The sequence below is a fragment of the Taudactylus pleione genome, unplaced genomic scaffold, assembly GCF_031769625.1.
Source record: "Taudactylus pleione unplaced genomic scaffold, aTauple2 ptg000093l, whole genome shotgun sequence".
In the NCBI taxonomy this organism is placed as follows: Eukaryota; Metazoa; Chordata; class Amphibia; order Anura; family Myobatrachidae; genus Taudactylus; species Taudactylus pleione.
In genome coordinates this window covers 8,111,192-8,127,014 of record NW_028284495.1, presented here as the reverse complement: position 1 = coordinate 8,127,014, position 15,823 = coordinate 8,111,192, and positions in this window count along the sequence as shown.

Below are 15,823 nucleotides of genomic sequence, written 5' to 3'. Positions count from 1 at the left end.
TTTGAAGTGTTTCGGGCAATATTATATGCTCATATTCAGTCAAATGCTTCAGAACTCATTGGATGGCGCTTCACAGTGCAGATGGACAATGACCCGAAGCATACTGCAAAAGCAACCAAAGAGTTTTCTAAGGCTAAAAAGTGGAAATTTATGCAATGGCCAAGTCAATTCCCTAACCTGAATCCGATTGAGCATGCATTTCACTTTATGAAGACAAAGCTGAATGAAATATGCACCAAGAACAAGCAGGAACTGAAGACATTTGCAGTAGAGGCCTGGCAGGGCATCACCAGGGATGAAACTCACCGTCTGGTGATGTCTATGCATTCCAGACTTCAGGCTGTAATTGCCTGCAAAGGATTTGCAACAAAGTATTAAAAAGTGAAAGTTAGATTTAGGATTGTTTAGTTTGTCCCATTACTTTTGGCCCCTTAAAAAGTGGGAGGCACATATAGAAACCGTTGTAATTCCTACACCGTTCACCTGATTTGGATGTAATTACCCTCAAATTAAATCTGAAAGTCTGCAGTTAAAACACATCTTGTTTGTTTCATTTCAAAGCCATTGTGGTGGTGAATAGAAGCCAAAATATGAAAACTCTGTCAATGTCCCAATATGTATGCACCTGACTGTATATGAGACATAGTAGTGCATACAGACATTACAGTGTTTTCCAAAGTAGGAACATCAACAGTTCCTTTTTTACAAAGGCCTCCAGGATGCTATAAATGTTTACAGTGTACATGTAATCACATGATTACAGGGAATACCATCAAGCATCCCCACAAGGATAAATAGTATCAGATACGTTTTGTTCTGAACTGTTTGTCTACACATGCCATTTATGCCATCATTTGCCCTTGCTGCTATTATTATATTGGTAAAACCATCCGTACCATTAGAGAAAGAATGGCAAATCACAGGTCAGCAATTAAACTGGCCTTGAACAGGGATAGTTCTGAACAACCTGTAGCCCGACATTTCTTAGAAGTGGGACATTTGCCGTCTTCCTTGAAACATATGGTTATAGATCAGGTACTGATCTCCATCAGGGGAGGTGACCATGAAAATAACTTGTTACGACTGGAGGCTCGTTGGATTTATCAACGGACACTATTGCACCACGTGGTCTTAATGAAAAAATTAATTGGAATACCATTTAAATAATATCCAGTCATGTACATTTAGCTCATAGTGCAGGGCTTATATATACATGCTTCAGTGTTGATACGCTTGGTGACACTGTATATGACACTGTTTTAGAGTTGGTGCTAGGATAATGTATCATTAATGTTTGTATCTGCAAACTCAACAATAATTGTTGTCTATAATTACTTAGTGATGTCGATATAGTGGCATTCCTTTTCTATAGATACATCACAGGGTGTTATACTGGTATATTCTTAGATGATGTCCTGTGGTTTCTGTCCTTCGGGCAGATGTTTTGCCATTATATTATTCATGTATCCATTGCTGATAGTTAAACGTGATTTGCGCTTATATTTAATACACCGTACTGCATATAATTGGCATGTTCTAGTTGAGGGCTGTGTAGTACATGTTTTTAATATTGTACATCATGCCCTCTATGTTTTCACAGCGCTGTGGTCTGTTTAGCAGACCGGGGAGATGCTGCCAGGTTACCTGGCCACCAAGTCACGGCTGGCTGACGTCATCATGACGGGTCCCCAGCCTCGGCGTGGACGCACGCTGCCTGGTCTGCAGCAGACCAGGGACCACATGTACCTATTTAAGGTAAGAATTTTTGTACCACTTGTTTGTGACTTTGCAATTTATTTTATGTATTTTGGCTGCCTTGATAAAAGAGCTATGCTCTGAAACATTGGCAGTTGATTGCCAAATACAGATTGTTTCTAAACTTTATTTCTTGGAGTGCCGCAGTTTATCTTCACAGTATATATATATATATATATATATATACATATATATATATATATATATACATATATATATATATATATATATATATATAACAAAAGTTCCTGCACTCCCATCATAGAGTCCCAGCAGTGGGGTGCAGCCTCCCAAACCAGTGAAATAATCCTTCTATAAATCCAGAGTATTCCCAATATAGGAAAAAACAGAGGGCAACCACCAAAGTAGTAATGCTTTTTCATTTAATCATATAGAAACAATATGCTGCTTAGTTTGACTCTATATGATTACATGAAAAGGTGTTACTACTTTGGTGAGTGCCCTCTGTTTCATCCTATATTGGGAAATACTCTGGATATATATATATATATATATATATATATATATATATATACTGTGTATCTATAATTTATTTAGCAAAATGTGTATTTATCTAGTCTCACGTAATGAAACATAATTAAATCCAAATGTTTTTCAGTGGATTAAAAATCATATAGCAGAGCTAGTAAAAATTACAGCATATTTTTTTTTCTTCATTTCTATATTTATGAGTACAAAAGGATCTTGATGTATAATATAAATTAGGAACAAAGTAGTCTAATAGAACAGTCTAATAGAACAGTCAAATATTAAAAAATAAATAAACTCAATATAACTAAAAGGTCTTATGTACAGTTTTCGATGTTTTTTTTCTTCCTTTTATTATTGCTCTTTTTTCTTTACCATAGCAAGAGTGACAGGGAGATAATTGAGACAGTTAATTAGGCAGAAGAGAAATCATTATTCACCAGATCAGATGTCTACTTCAGTCAACTCATCTGGTTCCTGGATTTACTTTTATGTATCTGATATTTTCTCTTCTGCATAATCTTTTAAAATGGTTGCTTCCTCTCTTTTTAGATCTGCAATATTACTTTTATGACCGTGGGAAAAATGCCTATGCACAATACAAAAAGTCTCTCCTGTGCTCCATGAACCTTGTTTTGAGTGCCCAGATAGTTCGTCCAACATATTACAAATTACAAATATTATGGCATATACACTAAATTACATAGATTATGTAGTTAGTTATACAATTTATGTAAATTTTAATTGGAAATTCTTCCCCAGTACAGCAAGATTTCAATGTTGTAGCTTTATCATCTATGAAAGAACAGGTAATATAACTTTTTTCCCCATATGTAATTACCAATTATTTTTGGTATTTTGGATGGTAGTAATCCATCCTTGCTGTTGGTTTTTATTCTAACATGACTAGGAGCAAGCTACTCTTTAAAGTTATTATTATTTTTTTTTAATTATGGATGATCTAGAGTCAATACTTTATTTGAGAATGTTATCCTTCATCAGGATGTGGACATTTTTGTGGATGATTGTTTATATATGGTTAGATGCAGAGTTGAATTTGATAATGAAATGAGGTTGATTATAATTTTTCTTCCTTTTATTTGTTTTATTTTGACTTTCCTGTGCAAACAATTATTCTCTTTTTAGCTTCCTTGACTTGTTTGAAGCTTGTTTGAAAAGAGGTCCAAGGCAACATTTCTCACTAGAAGTAGTCAACATATTAGAGGGCTATAACTCTAAAAGATCAGAGCAGTTATGTCCAAAGTATTTAAACTGCCCAGACAGAATGTTAAAGCAAATACAGTGCTCAACAGGTATATATAAAAAGAATCTTAGCAGCCACTACGGAATTTGAGGTGTCATGTTCTCATACACATGCATAATAACAATATAGTAATATTTGGTTGGGCACCCCAGAGTACATAAAATGCATGATAGTACTTGAGAATGGTGAAATAGTTATTTGGAATTGTTGAGGTATTATTGCCAAATAAAAGTGTCTCAGCAAAAATTCCACTGTAGCTTGTGGTGTTTATAGATTGATTTTACAGTCTCATAATAATCTCCGGTGTGGAATGAAGTGCACATACTGTATGACTAGCATCCAATGTCTATAGCCAAAGTCAGTGTATCACTTGTAAAGTCCTTAGCTCTTAAGCAGTCTGTTCAATCAGACAGTATCCTCTTCTTCCAGTTCCCTCTTAATTCCATGTCCCCTTAACTCCACCTCAAACATAATAAATAGGCAGTATCAGGAACTTCACAGACACTACAGTATGTGTGCAAGATGCCATGATAAGATATTTGTTACTTAACCCGAAGAGTTCCTAAGGGCTTATCTCTCCGAATTGCAATGAATATGGAGCAATGTGCAAATATAAGACACACTCTATCTATAGCATATATTGGATCCTAAATAAAAGAAGGTAAAGAATTGCATTGTGTTTAAAATAAAAGGGAGAAAAAATAATATATATATATATATATATATATATATATATACAGTATATATATATATATATATATATATATATATATGTGTACTATATAAAAATTTAAATTTGTCCTTCTGTCCGTCTGACTTTCTATACAAATCCACAGTTTACAAGCCAAGAAATTTTACATACGAGCGTATTAAAACACAGCCAAGGCAACAAAAAGAATTTGGGATTGAAATTAATTACTGTATATTTTTAATTAATTAAAAAACACAATTTTTGCTGTATGCTCATTGTGGGGCCTTGTACTCAGTACTGCTGTCTGCTGCCTCCAGTGGTGATATTTAAGAACTTTCTTATCTCTGCTATTTTACTATATAAAAGTGAAAATGTTTCCTTCTGTCTTTCTACACAAATCCACAGTTTACAAGTCAAGATTTTGAAATTTTACATACGAGCATATTAAAACACGGCCGAGTCAACTAAAAAAAATTTAAATTGAAATTAATTACTGTTCATTTTTAATTAATTAATTATAAACACAATTTTTGCTGTAGGCTCATTGTGGGGCCTCACAGCATATGGGTAGGGCCTCGGAACGTGCGTTTTGTATTGTCATGTTTTGTCATGATCTTAATGTTTATTAATGAAGAGAGCTTTAGCAGGATTTCCCAGTATTTTCAGTTCCCTGACTATACCAAATTATGCAACAACATTGACTTGTTTCTTTGAACTGTGTCAAAATGATGACTTTGCAAGAACCCTGCTGTACTGTGAGCTGCCAAAATATTACACATGGAATGCTTCTCGAAAAGTTTTTATGCACAGAAAACAGGGAGTCATTGTAGATGGCCTTCCTGGTATCAGAGCAACAGAAGCTCTTGGCCATGTTTACACTGTACATCCGACAAATTTTGAATGCTTCCATCTCCGAAGTTTGATTTACACCGTTACAGGTCCTACTTCCTTCGAAGACCTTAGGACTGTTGATGGGGAAGTTTGTCACACTTTTCATGAGGCCTGCCCTAGGAGAGGTTTGTAGGAAGATGATGTAAAAACAAACATTCTTAAAATCCCGGGCAACGCTGGGTACTCCAACTAGTATATATATATATATATATATATATATGCACACACACACGCACTTGTCTGCCTGTATGAAACCGGTACTCTTTAAATAAATTAGCATTAATTTATGTAAATAATACTGTACAAAATAGGTGGAACTAGGATAGTCCATACTTCAAAATGAATACATAGAATAGAGTATTCATAGAGCAATTTTGCAATTGTTACAAAATTGCTTCTAGAATATTAAAAAGAGATGGAAAGATGATATATTAAATTGTAAAAAACTAGTATAATGTACATAAAGGAAAGGAATAGAATGGAATTAATCATTTTTAATTTTTATTATTCAAAAGATTATATGAAATACTAATCAATTTAAATTTGAATAGTTTATTAAGGCTCTAAAGCAGAGTTTCCCAAACTCGGTCCTCAAGGCACCCTAATAGTTCAAGTTTTAAGGATATCCATGCTTGTCCACAGGCGACTTAATTAGTACCAAAATTTGATTTAACCACTTGTGCACAACCACGGATATCTCTAAAACCTGAACTGTTTGGGTGCATTGAGGACCGCATTTGGGAACCTCTGACCTATAGCATAAACACACAATCAGTATGTTGTTCTTGGCATTTTAATCATATTATGTATAAATAAAGAAGTAGCATAGATTTCCACATAGTGTCATTTAAAAGAAGTTATTTTGTGTATAGACATAATGTGATAGTAACTTGGCTTATGTAACATAAGAAGAGTGTGGCATTAGCACCAAAATTTCTGATTAGTATCCTTAATGTGATACACACATAAGAAAATGAGAGTCAAAAGGATAGGAAAGAATTTTCAGGAGAGGAGTTAACCAACCATGCCTTGTGACTGCATATAGACACATTGGGACCCAGTCATACAGTAGATACCATATACAGAAGCCCACACTTCTTATCGATGTCTCAACCAGATAAGATGATCATTCAGTTCTTAGATGTATGTTATTTTGATTTTGTTATTAAATGTGATCTCAGATTTTATTACTCACTGGAACTTCTGTTTCCAATTATACCCACAAATCCATATGAGTGACATGGCGATTAACAGGATAAAGCTTTGAAAGTCCTCTGGTATGCTTACATGCCCTTTATTTTGATTGTTGGTTATTGGTATTTTTTGCCAAGCATTGCACTGAGCACTGTGCACTTTGTATTTATAATTGTGGTGAAGCACTCTTGCACTTTTTTGGATGCTGCTTGCTAATTTGCACTTTTTTGGATATATGGTGCAATTAGTTTGTCCGTTGGCACTTACAGTCTTGTTTTGACACATTGTACATTTACCACTGAATTAATATATATTTTTTTTCCTTTCATTTATTCCACAATACACGATTCTGGGAGCTGTGGATAGAGCTCTCCTGATTGGACTAAATATTATAAGTCACTTCTGAAGAGTTTATACTTGATGGCGCTGATGTCTCACTACACCTGAACAGATTATTTATATATATATATATATATATATATATCCAAATAAGTCCCACACTCTCATATATCAAACAACAACGTAGGGGTGCTTCCAAGACCCAAGAGGTCCCTTAAATAGTCCATTATATCCACTGTAGGAAGGATGCACTCTCCATTTAAAATCATCAGTAGAATTTATTCATCAGTCAAATTGATTTATTTCAGGAAAAACCAATACGTGGTCGGTCGACATTTCGGTCCCAATCTGTACCTTTCTCAAGACCATTCATAATAATATTTGAAAACCAACAGCAATTGCTAAATATGATTATACCATCTGTAAAATAAGAAAAACATTATGACCTGTCTAACAGGCTCCCATAGATCATCATAGAATATACACTTATTCTGTAAAAGCCGCCACCATCACCCTTCAAACTGACTTCCAAACCCAATAGGACATGACACGCACCATGTGGTAAGCCAAGAAAATTACTATCATAGAATCACCTGAGCAGGGAGAACCCAGTATCAATCCAAAAGGGGCTGGGGCAAACAAATCAATCAGAGACACAGTCAGCTATATAAGACAAATAAAGGCAAGGTGTAAATATAGAAATCAGAGAAGAAACCCTGGTTAATATACATAGAAAAAGATAATAACCAAATATACCTTGAATACTATAGGTCTAGCTGAAAAGCTAGAGAAAAAAACAGACCAGCCCACAGCCGCCTGGAGATAAAAATGACAATAAACACTCATTGTAAATTTCAATTGATAGATACTGCTCTCCATTCTCAATATCAAAATGCTTTCAAAAAGGTGCCAGACAAGGATGGAGGATAGATGGTGGAGCCACTCGCAAGGAAGAAGGTGAATAGCGGTGCTAAGTGCAGCCACTGGTAAATGTCAGTCACTGCTCTGAGGACTCACCAGTACAAGCTCAGCTTAAAAAGCCACCGAGCAGCAGGCTGCGTGTCCGGAAGTGGTATACTTCCGTGCCACGTGACCGCCAGGCTGGTTGCCGCGTGACCGGAAGTCATATACTTCCGCGTGTCTGCTTGACATGCAAGCCGCGCTATGTAACCAGGAGATAGGCTGAATAGGACCGACGAGGGCTATAGGGATGACAAAAAGATTGTTAAATATGGGAGCCTGTGAGAACCGAACCAATATGCTAGGGCAGAATCAATTTACATGAAAATGCATATGCACTGCAATGCAATCAAGATTTAAATATTTAAATATCAAATGTTCAACAAAATTTGACATCAAGCATGTGAATGGACAAACATAAACATAAACAAACATATACCCACATCAACATAGACATGCATATATGACCTCTAGAGAATACTCAATTGTTGGCATACACCCACAAGTATAACTATATGTACAACTATACAATCTTCAGCACATACATGTACATATGAACCATAGACTAAAGGAAAATACCTAATGGGTTATGCTCATTAAGACTCCTTGGGGTGACCGTATCAAATTCATGGATCCGGTAACTTTCTTGTTTTTTTTGTGACAAAAGCCTATCTTTACCTTGTCTAGGGGGAATCCAATCAATCAATTTACATCTAAGAGATGCAAGTTGATGGGCTTGTTCTAAAAAGTGCCTGGCAATGGTTTTATCACTCCTGCCTGTCTGAATAGCTGCCCTGATCGATGCTCTATGATTTGCCATCCTGTCTCGAAATCTTCTGGCCGTTAGGCCAACATAATAAAGGCCACAAGGGCAGGTGAGTATATATATAAGATGATCAAGAGCACAGTGAAATCTATATATAATCTTGATCTTATGACCCGAATGAGGGTGTGGGAAGGTTGGTCCAATTATCATAGAGGTACAGGTAATACAGTTGCCACAGGAGTAACAACCAGGTCTCTTCGACAATAAATCTGATATGTCACTAGTTTTCCCGGGGAAGAGGGTGGGTCTCATCAACATCTGTTTTAAATTTGGCCCTCTCCTATACGCCATCATAGGCGGTGACATATTCTGAAATGGTAATGACTTATCGCTCCTTAGAATTGGTCACTGCTTTTTAAGGGATTTCTGGGTTGACCTGGCTTTCGCATCAAAAGTGGTAGTAAAAATTAGAAGTGAATCGTTCGGTTTACTGACCATTCGATCATCTGGTGCTGTCAGAGAGATATCTCTAGCCCTCTGTAGGCACCTTGTTAGAACAGATTGCTTATAGCCTCATTCCCGAAATCTCATTGTCATTTCTTTCAATTGCAACTCCCTCCTCTCCATGGTAGAATTAATACGCATGACCCTCAAGTACTGTGACAAAGGCAAATTGTCCTTCAGTGCTGTCGGATGATGACTCATTGGCAATAAAGCCAAATTTCTGTCTGTAGATTTCCTAAAGAGGGAGGTAGATAAAATCCCCTCACTAAACGTGATAGACACATCCACAAAATTTATCATATTTCTACTAGTTTCATATGTGAAACATATCGGCTGATCTATGGAATTCAGGTCCGCTACCATATCTTCAAGGGCCTCTGTGGTATCCTGCCAAATCAAAAAGATGTCATCAATATAACGATGATAGAATTTAGCCTGGTTACCATATTTGGAAATGATATGTTCTTTCTTGTACTTTGCCATGAACAAGTTGGTGTACGAAGGGGCTAAATTCGAGCCCATTGCTGTTCCCGAGATTTGTAAATAATAACCATCCTTATATTGAAAATTATTTTTACATAATACTAATGTGGCAAGTTCTAACAGAAATTCCGTAGGGATACGTTTTGTTGGCCTGGTCATTAAGGCTTCTTTCAAAGATTCAAGCAGACATGTGGAAGTAAATGACTTCTGGTCACGCGGCAACCAGCCTGGCGGTCACGTGGCACGGAAGTATTCCACTTCCAGTCACACGGCCTGCTGCTCGGTGGCTTTTTAAGCCGAGCATGAACTGGTGAGTCCCCAGAGCAGTGGCTGACATTTACCAATGGCTGCACTTAGCGCCGCTATTCACCTTCTTCCTTGCGAGTGGCTCCACCATCTATCCTCCATCCTTGTCTGGCACCTGTTGGTAAGCATTTTGATATTGAGTATGGAGAGCAGTATCTATCAATTGAAATATACAATGAGTGTTTATTGTCATTTTTATCTCCAGGCGGCTGTGGACTGGTCTGTTTTTTTCTCTAGCTTTTCAGCTAGACCTATAGTATTCAAGGTATATTTGGTTATTATCTTTTTCTATGTATATTAACCAGGGTTTCTTCTCTGATTTCTATATTTACACCTTGCCTTTATTTGTCTTATATAGCTGACTGTGTCTCTGATTGATTTGTTTGCCCCAGCCCCTTTTGGATTGATACTGGGTTCTCCCCGCTATGGTGATTCTATGATAGTAATTTTCTTGGCTTACCACATGGTGCGTGTCATGTCCTATTGGGTTTGGAAGTCAGTTTGAAGGGTGATGGTGGTGGCTTTTACAGAATAAGTCTATATTCTATGATGATCTATGGGAGCCTGTTAGACAGGTCATAATGTTTTTCTTATTTTACAGATGGTATAATCATAGTTAGCAATTGCTGTTGGTTTTCAAATATTATTATGAATGGTCTTGAGAACTTCGACCGACCACGAATTGGTTTTTCCTGAAATAAATCAATTTGACTGATGAATAAATTCTACTGATGATTGTAAATGGAGAGTGCATCTTTCCTACAGTGGATATAATGGACTATATATATATATATAAACAGGAATAGGACGGCACTCAGGCTTGTTATATCCAAGTAAAGCAGACACTTCAACTGCGTCATTACTTGTCAACGTTTCAGAGCGTTGCTCTTTTATCAAGACACATAAAAAACAAGAACAGGGTACATACCTTTATAGACAAAACACCCATCATGCAAACCTCCATCAGCATGGCTCCCTGTGAACCCAATGACGTCAACAGCCCACGACGCCAGCTGGCCGTGTCTCCATAGGTCCCAGGGAAGCCTGCCGATCACGTGACCCATCACCTTGGTTACTAAAAACAAACAATTACATTGCTAGATGCTCTACTAACGGCATGAGATTATTTCTATTTATTAAACCAATAGTACATTCTATCCATATTGTTAATTACATCAATCTAGAAGCTCATGCATAGACAACTGATGTGGTGATATAATTTAACTATCTAGTATCTGACTGTAAAATCTGTATCAGTAACACAATCATGTACCGGTCTCCATCTATACTAAATAATTACAACTCCATCCATGGTAATTAGCAATGGACACCATTCTAACCTATATATACTGTATACAAAAAAAACACAGACAGAAAAAAACAGACTTAAACATGAAAACTAAAGCAATGTATGCGGTAGATTACTGTTGCTAATGTGCAACTAAATAATTACAACTCCATCCATGGTAATTAGCAATGGACACTATTCTAACCTGTATATACTGTATACCAAAATACAGGCAGAAAAAACATACTTGAACATGAAAACTAGAGCAGTGTATGCGATAGATTACTGTTGCTAATGTGCAACCACATCAGGTGATTAAATTACCTTACTGTACGCAGTATTAATCACAGGCCCCTATGATAATAGATATAAAAATCTAAACTACTCGATACCATATTCATACAAAACAGGAAAAGGAAAGTTGCTCATTCAATCCATAGGGTTGGACCGTGTTTAATGTGTAGATCCATCCTGTCTCTCGCTGTAATAGTAGACGTCCACGATCTCCACCTCGCTGTGGTACTTGGATTTGATCAATCATCTTATATTTAATTGTTGATAATCCATGCTTGTAGTCCCGAAAATGACGAGCTACTGGCTCATCAGAATCCTTCCCATCTATAACCGCTCTAATTGCTGATCTGTGTAATGCTATTCGTTCCTTGAATTGATGTGTTGTTTTGCCCACTTAAAAAAGTCCACATGGACATCTAATAAAGTAAACCACAAATTTACTGGAACATGTTAGAGGAAATTTAATTTTCAATCTCTTGCCTGTATATGGATGTGCAAACGTGTCCCCTGTTTCAAGGGAACTGCAAGTAATGCAGCTCAAGCATTTGTAGTTACCGGGTTTACGAGTCAAAAAGTGGGGAGAATGGGGTTCTCTAAATCGTGAGATATCATTATGCACCACCCAGTCATTGATGTTCTTTCCACATCTGTATGCCGGCATTATGGATGAATTTTTCAGCGCAGGGAGCAATGGATCATTAGCCACCATTGGCCAATGTTGTTTCGCATCTCTCATCAACATCTGATTAGATGGTGAATAATCCAAAGTCCAGATAATCTTATTGTTATTGTTTGCCTTTTTGGTTGATCTTAAACAATCTACACGCGATAAGGCTAACACCCTTTCTTTGGCTTTTTTCAGCAGGCGTGGTGAGTATCCCCTGGCTAAGAAATAGAGCAGCATGATATCTATTTGTTGCCTGGCCTCAATAGGGTCACTGTATATATGAAACACTCTCAAAAATTGAGAGAATGGTAGACCATGTTTAAGCGCCGGAGGGTGTGCACTATCTGATAGTAACAAAGTGTTCCTGTCTGTTTCCTTTTTATAGACTGATGTCTGTAATTGATTCCTCTCATTGAGAGAGACGGCCACGTCCAAAAAATGGATCTTATCCTTGTTGAACTGATAAATTTGATGGCTGGATCCATCAGATTGATATTATCCATCATGTTGATGAAATCATTCTCCCCCCCCTGACCACAAGAAAAAAATATCATCTATATAGCGGCCGTAACCCACTATATAGTGAGAAAAGATAGGGTCATGGAAAAACAGATCCCTCTCCACCCCCACCATAAATAAATTGGCGAAGGACGGAGCTGCACATGACCCCATCGCACACCCAGTTTTTTGAATAAAGAATTTCTTATCAAACTGAAAATAATTCCGTGTGAGTGTCAATTCTAACGATGTCAATACGAAGTCGATGTCCAGACCTGTATAATGTGAGTTGTTGGTCAATATTCTACGAATAGCATTCAGCCCCCTCTCATGTGGGATGCTGGTGTAGAGACTAATAACATCTACTGTACAAAGTGCATAGCTCCCGATTAGAGGTGTAACATCTTGCAGTCTAAGAATAAAAGATGTAGTATCCTTGAGTACTGTGGGTTGGTTTTGAACCACTGGCTACAAGAGGACGTCTATTTATTGCGAAACCGAATAGTACAGTGAATTTCTTGCTGATATGATCGGACGACCTGGTGGAACAACATGATCTTTATGTAACTTTGGAATTGTATATAATACCGGAACCATCGGGAATTCGCAAATCAACATCTCCGCCAATTTCTTTGGAATAATAGAGTTACTTACAGCATTGGTAAGAATGTTATCCAATTCTTTTTTAAATATTGGAGTAGGGTCCCATTGTAAGGCTTCGTATACAGACTGGTCTGACAACTGGCGACTGATTTCATAATGATATGCCTCAATGTCCTGAACCACTATACCCCCACCTTTATCAGCACATACGGGCAAGAGATTGACAATCAAATTTCCTCTAACATGTTGCAGTAAATTTGTGGTTTACTTTATTAGATGTCCATGTGGACTTTTTTATGTGGGCAAAACAACACGCCAATTCAAGGAACGAATAGCATTACACAGATCAGCAATTAGAGCGGCCCTATGGATTGAATGAGCAACTTTCTTTTTCCTGTTTTGTATGAATATGGTATCGAGTAGTTTAGATTTTTATATCTATTATCATAGGGGCCTGTGATTAATACTGCGTACAGTAAGGTAATTTAATCACCTGATGTGGTTGCACATTAGCAACAGTTATCTATCGCATACACTGCTCTAGTTTTCATGTTCAAGTATGTTTTTTCTGCCTGTATTTTGGTATACAGTATATACAGGTTAGAATAGTGTCCATTGCTAATTACCATGGATGGAGTTGTAATTATTTAGTTGCACATTAGCAACAGTAATCTACCGCATACATTGCTTTAGTTTTCATGTTTAAGTCTGTTTTTTCTGTCTGTGTTTTTTTGTTTACAGTATATATAGGTTAGAATGGTGTCCATTGCTAATTACCATGGATGGAGTTGTAATTATTTAGTATAGATGGAGACCGGTACATGATTGCGTTACTGATACAGATTTTACAGTCAGATACTAGATAGTTAATTATATCACCACATCAGTTGTCTATGCATGAGCTTCTAGATTGATGTAATTAACAATATGGATAGAATGTACTATTGGTTTAATAGATAGAAATAATCTCATGCCGTTAGTAGAGCATCTAGCAATGTAATTGTTTGTTTTTAGTAACCAAGGTGATGGGTCACGTGATCGGCAGGCTTCCCTGGGACCTATGGAGACGCTGCCAGCTGGCGTCGCGGGCTGATGATGTCATCGGGTTCACAGGGAGCCGTGCTGATGGAGGTTTGCACGATGGGTGTTTTGTCTATAAAGGTATGTACCCTGTTCTTGTTTTTTATGTGTCTTGATAAAAGAGCAACGCTCTGAAACGTTGACAAGTAATCACGCAGTTGAAGTGTCTGCTTTATTTGGATATAACAAGCCTGAGTGCCGTCCTATTCCTGTTTATATCTTTATTGTGACTGGGGAAGGGCACCTTGCAATGCTGTGGAATTTGTCTGTGGAGTGCCGAACATATGCAATTTATATATATATATATATATATATATATATATATATAGATTAAATGTCCTGACTGACTGACTCAATGACTCATCAATGCCCAGCCTGAACCCCTGGGCCTAGAAACATGAGAGTTGGGGAGTATATTTCTTCCATGATGTTAATAACCACTAAGATGGATTTTTTTAAAAAATTGACTCTTAAGGGGGTGAAAAGGACTAAAATGTTTCCTTCCCCTGTGCAGGTCCTGACTGACTGTCTCATCATGACTGTAGCACAGTTCAATATTCAAACACCAATTGTCATCCCAAGTACTGCCAAATATCACTGGGAGTTGGTGTGGCTCCCCTATTTGAATAGTGAAAGATGGAAACGTGTTACTACATAGGTGAAAGAGGAAAATGTGTTACAACACCAGTGGGAGGGGAATGTGTTAGGTGAGGGAGCAGAATTTTTTACTGTAGAGGTGAGGGAAGGGAATGTTTCACTACACAGTTATGGGAGGGAAATGTATTACTACGCAGGTGAGGGAGGTGAGTGTGTTACTACTAGAGATGAGCAAGTTCGGATCTCAGAGATCCGAACCCACCTGAACTTAGTGTTTCTGAGTCAGATCCAAGTCGGCTTGTGTTTTCCCACCTTACTCAGATCTCAAAATGAGGCAAAACGTCATCACCCCGCTGTCGGATTCTCGCAGGTTTTGGATTGTATATACGGTCCCGCAATTACCTCCATTTTTCATTACGGCTTTGGAGACTGAAGAGGGAGGGAGCTGGGAGCTGTGCTGCTGTGCATAGGGGCTGGCTAAAGTTGTGTTGTCATTGTCAGTCACTCAGGGTCTGGCTGCTTAATGTCCATAGTGGCTGGCTGTTGTCCATATAGGGGCTGGCTGGCTTTTGTGAGGTTGCATGTGCATAGGGGCTGGCTGTTGTCCATAACATAATCGATAAAGGGGCTGGCTGGCTGTTGTCCTGTCCATAAGGGCTGGCTGTAGTCCATAGGGGCTGGCTGGCAGTTGTCCATATAGAGGCTGGCTGGCTGTTGTCCTGTCCATAGGGGCTGGCTGGCTGTTGTTGCCCATAGGGGCTGGATGTCTGGTTGTTCTGTTGTGTTGTCCAGGGAGTGCTCTGTCCATCAGGGGTGCTCTTCACCCCCAGTGTGAAAAAAATACAAATATTTTTTTTTTCTGTGTGTGCGTTTACAACACTTATTATTATCAGCAATATAGGTTTGCAGGGGTGCTGCCTGTGTCTCATTTATCAAGTGTTAAAAAAATAAAACCATTTTTTGTGTGAGCGTGTTAACCACACCTGCCATGTGTAAAAACAAAAATCATTTTTTTGTGCGGGTACGTCTTAGCCACACCTGATATGTGTAAAAATAAAACAAATTAATTTTGTGTGGGTGCATGTTAGCTACACCTGCCATGTGTAAAAATAAAAACAATTTTTTGTGTGTGAGTGTTAACCACATCCCAAGTG